Genomic DNA, 5,649 nt, shown 5'->3' with positions numbered 1-5,649 from the left:
CATTGTGATGTAAAGTTGCTAGTTTGACCTTTGGTGAAGTTTAGCTCAATGTTAAGGTTGTAATGCGACTGTTTCTTCTTTCTTTCAAGTATAGTAAAATAATTGATATTTTACTTTTGTGTCTGTCATCAGCTCTTACGTTAGTTTGAAGACTAAAATCAATGCTAAAAACCATCAGGGCAAGAGTGCAACCCACTGTTTAACTTGTTAGCTGCCTCAAAGTTGGCATAGACATATTTTATTGTTTCACACCCAATTAACTTCACTGAAGTTCCGGGCTGTGTAGGCTGAGGCTCGTAGCGAGAGGAGGCACGTCATACTCCTACTGTACACATCGCGAAAGCCTCCTTTGCACAACATAATCTTATTCCAAGTGTTGCACTGAGGTGACTGGTCATTTATTTTGACGCTTAAGAAACGTTTTTGCCGTTTGGCACAGCAAGTCTTTGTGCGTGGTGTTCTTCGTTGGTTTTCGCCACTTCTTCGAAGTTGGTGGACTGTTGGCATCAAATCTGGGAACCGAAATGTTTAAATTTTAACGATTCCGGTAGAACCAGAATGTTAGTCCCGGTTCCAATCGGTTCTCGATTCTTGATGCCTAACCCGAGTCGTCGTATCCGTACTCTGATTTTTTTCGTTACAGTACAAAGGAGTACCAAGTTCCCACATGGGGGTGGGTTATTTGGGAGTTATTAGATAAGCAATAAGAAATGTTACTCACTTTTCCTCTAGTCAGTAGTTTACTTGGTAAACAAATGGAATGCAGCTCAGCCTTTGGCTAGGAGGGAACATGGCTAGCAGTATGCTTTTGGCGGTATGTTAAACTAATTTGAAACAGAATTTAAAAATATAACTTAATGTACATGCAGAATCGTAGATTTTACATCCAGATCCAGTTTTTTTGCTGACATCAGACCTATTTCCGATCTCAAAAATCGGTTTGGGATGCGCCTAATTGTGCTGTTTTTATTTTATTCTTTTTTCCTGTATTGTTTGTTTGAATGTCATTATCTTTATCTTTTGTTGTAATGTGTAAAAAAAAAAAAAAAAAAAAGGCAAAAATTTGGCCATTTTTGCTGATATGAAAAGGGCTAATATAGGCTGGCCGATTAATTGGTCGGGCCCTAATTTCTGACGATGGCACGTTGAAATCTCAAGTACTTTGATTCAGGCTGCAACTGCGTCAGTCATTACAAGGTTGATGCAATAAAAACTTAAAAATAAATATTAAAGCCTATTAAAGGCTATTTTTCAAAAAAAATCCTTTATTTTTCTTAACTTCTATAAGATTGAGTCGTGACTTTGCAACAATGCGAAAGTACGAGTCCCAGGATGACAACACTGGTCTATAGTCATCAATTGGAATCCAACTGTTCACTGTCATTGACATCTGTCAGCATGAAGTACGTTTTTTAACGGGTGGACGTGGACAAGGGTCTAGCCCAGCTAGTCTGTGAATTTAAAGTTTGGAAACAACTGTAATAACGTACAGATCCCTGTAAATGGTGACAATGCAGCACTTTGGATTTGAGATCAGTATAGCTTTTGAGTATAAGAAAAAGATTTAAGGTTGACTGATGGCTTTTTCCGTCATTTATGAGTGAGAGAAATGTCAACACATTGGAAACAGGTTTAGGCACCTCACACTCGAACAGAGCGTGTACACTATTTTTCCAAATGTATTCACTCACCTGCCTTGACTCACATCCCATTCTAAATCCATCCATCCATTTTCTGTACCGCTTATCCTCACTAGGGTCGTGGGTATGCTGGAGCCTATCCCAGCTAGCTGTGGGCAGGAGGCGGGATACACCCTGAATTGGTTGCCAGCCAATCGCAGGGCACATATAAACAAACAACAATTCGCACTCACATTCATACCTACAGACAATTTATAGTCTTCAATTAACCTACCATGCATGTTTTGGGATGTGGGAGGAAACCGGAGTGCCCGGAGAAAACTCACACAGGTACGGGGAGAACATGCAAACTCCACACAGGCGAGGCCGGATTTGAACCCGGGTCCTCAGAACTGTGAGGCATATGTGCTAACCATCAGTTCATAAATCAAGGTTCATAAAGAAGACATGGATGAGAGAGTTTGATGCGGATGAACTTGAGTGGCCTGCACAATTTTGGGATTATGGGAACCGCGTGGCTTTTCTTTCATCATGCTAGCGGCTACTAGCCCAAACGGAGCGTCCTTATTGTTGCCCAACCTCACTGCTTTCCGCTGTTCAGGTAAGGGGAATGCTTGTTACATGCTACTTTGTACCGCCCCAGCTACCTACGAGCTACAGCTAACTTGGCTGAATATGATGCCGAGCCGCGGAGGTGAACGTCGCGTCCGTTGTCAGCAATGCTAATTGCTAAGCTATCGTGAAATCGCAAAACACCAAAATAAGCAATTGTGTGGTACAATACACTTGTCACATTGGTCTGGCTGGAACTGCGTTATAGCAGAGATGAGCTCAATTTGAATAGCAAAATAGCAGGCAAATTACTGTTTCTAGAGGAAAATACTGAAATATACGATGGTAGACAGCTACACACACCGGAAACAAATTAGTTCGTCACCTGAGAAAATGAACCTATAATTTAAAAGTACATTGATATAATAAATCTTTATAAGATAACCTTTATTAGTCCTACAATGGGATAATTTGCATCATTTCAGCAGCAATAGTGGATACAGGAAATATAAAAATAGCATGCATGAGAAGACATTTAGCTGCAAATGCGTCCGCCAATCCAAGGTTGATGCAATAAATACTTTAAAATAACAAATATTGAAGCCATAATTTATGAATGATTACGATTATAGAGTAATGATTATGTTGTGAAATTGAACAGTATGCAGATTTTTTAAAAATCCTATTACATAATATACTGCAATAACTGTCCCACAAGAATGTTCTTGACATAATTTTAAAAACATGGACATTAAGACAAATACTAGGGGTACACTAGTACCCACACTTTGAGAAACACTGATACAGTGTAACCACAATGTCACATTGATTTATTGACATTTAAAAGTTCTGTTGATTGTGTCGAGCTGATTGTTGTATAATCATGTCTTGAAGTAAGGGAGGGAAAACGGAGTGCACAACTTGGCTGCAACGAGTAGAGGCGATGTTGATTCAGTCTCAACTATGGTGAATAAAGAAGACACAATATGGCGTCAACTGTGGGAAGGTGAGCTGCATCCATGCTATGGCTGTATAACAACTCCAGGCAGCGTTATTCTGCGCAGTAACGACCCGATTCTCCCATTCTATTAAAAATAATACTTAAAGAAGCAATTAAGAGAAAGTAGACTTCTAGTAGCCACGACTTGTACACTATTGGCTTGTGGAAGTTTATACAGTGCCACTCTTGAGCTGAGTCTGATTTTTTTTAGATCATGTGAAATCATTTTAATTACAACTATTTAGTAATTACACAGTTGGCTTATCGCAAGGTACTTATTAAAACGTTGGCAGTAGCATCCCAGTAACCAGAACGATACAGCCCCAAAATAATCAATGTGGGTTTTTCGTTCCTGCTCTGATCGTCAGCAGTGAGGCGCAGTGTGCCCCAGTGGAAGGCCTCGCATTACCATGCACCGAGCATGGGAGTCGAACGCCTCAAGTCAAAATGCATTCAGTGGGTTTCAGTGTTCCGCCGCCCTCATGAGTCACACATAAGTAGCGCGTCAATCCTAGCCTACTTTCAAGCGGCTCGCTTCTAGCCAAAGAGTGAGAGAGGGAATGAGATCAGAGCGAGAAACCAATGTGTACATTTGGATAAATTATGATCTGGTCACAATGAGCAGCTGCTTTTAAAGGAAATTCTGTGTGTTCGCCCTTCCCCGATCATGTCTCTGACTGCTGGCATTCAGACCTGTCACTGCACAGTGAAAAAGGGCTGCTGTCGTGAGTAGTCCCAGCAGCTCCTGACAGTGTGTCAGCGGGCCAGCACTCACTGGCGGCCCCCAAAACTGCGTAGATACTTGCTATATTTAATCCAGCCATCTGTAGCCTTCATTATTTACACCTGCGCTCTACCCACCCTGATGGATTGTTCTCACTCATGCATTATGTAATTTCAACATCTTTTATTTTAAACTCTTAACAAAAAGCAGCACAATCAGACGTTTACGTTTTTAGTGCTACAATATGCACAACAATTAGCAGTGATGCATGAAGCGCATTCATTTTGCGTCCGTAGACGCGTGGTTTAAGACTCTCCATGCGTATGTATACACAGCAAATCAAAAGTATGAATCCTGGCTTGGCGCTAGCCAATCAGAGGCAGAGTAGGGTTGGTTATACATACAATCCATACAATGGACACGGGCGTTTTTTCTGGACTCAATACATTTTCATTGTTGGTGTAACACCCGCCGTGCTGCTCACGACGCAGCAAGCCGCTGGCAGAACGGCTTTGCAAGTCACAAGTCAGTCTCAAGTATATATATATATATAAATGGGAACCAGTACAATTTTCCTCCATTCCTCAGGCATCTCACCCGCTAGAATATATTTATATATATATATATATATATATATATATATATATATATATATATATATATATATATATATATATATACATACATACATACATATATATATATATATATATATACATACATATATATATATATATACATACATACATACATACATATATATATATATACATACATATATATATATATATATATATACTTGAGACTGACTTGTGACTTGCAAAGCCGTTCTGCCAGCGGCTTGCTGCCACCTGACTCAATTGAAAAGAAGCTAACAGGCTTTGCACTTAACTTCCCCACTCTGCCGAGTCCTCTGGAAAAGCTAGAGAACGAGTTGTGCTTTGTCTTGTGGTGCCGACAATAAATTCATTCATCTCAGCAATGCTCTCGTTGCACAGTAAACACATCCCTTTAACACTTTTTTTTTGTGTTCGGCAGACAAATAATTCTCAGTCTATTCCGTCTGGAATTGGCGGTTTTCAATATCCACTGTGCGGTTTTTCGGCTATGTGAGAGACATTTTGAAGTCCGTCTTGTTTTCCAAAGTCTGTTCTTTTTTGTTGCATTTCCTGATATTTGGATTTTGGTGCGTGCTAGTATAGATTCTTTCTGCATATGCGTGAGCAGCTATTTTCGACAAATCCACTTGGACAAACTCTTCCCCCCACCCGTCTCATTCATGCACATATATTCTGTCTTACTTTCTAACTGTTTCTCCACCTGCTCCCACTGCAGATCACAATGTCATCTGCAAACATCATGGTCCACGGGGATTCCAGTCTAACCTCATCTGTCATCCATCACCACTGCAAACAGGAAGGGGCCCAGGGCTGATCCTTGATGCAGTCCCACCTCTACCTTCAATTCGTCTGTCACACCTACAGCACACCTCACCACTGTTCTGCTGCCCTCGCACGTGTCCTGTACTATTCTAACATACTTCTCTGCCACTCCAGACTTCCTCATGCAGTACCACAGTTCCTCTCTGAGTACTCTGTCATAGGCTTTCTCTAGATCTACAAAGACACAATGTAGCTCCTTCTGACCTTCTCTGTACTTTTCCATCAACATCCTCAAGGCAAATAATGCATCTGTGGTACTCTTTCTAGGCATGAAACCATACTGTTGCTCCT

Source organism: Phyllopteryx taeniolatus, chromosome 8 (assembly GCF_024500385.1).
Source record: "Phyllopteryx taeniolatus isolate TA_2022b chromosome 8, UOR_Ptae_1.2, whole genome shotgun sequence".
NCBI classification, from domain to species: domain Eukaryota; kingdom Metazoa; phylum Chordata; class Actinopteri; order Syngnathiformes; family Syngnathidae; genus Phyllopteryx; species Phyllopteryx taeniolatus.
Note: the sequence above shows the minus strand (reverse complement) of the source record.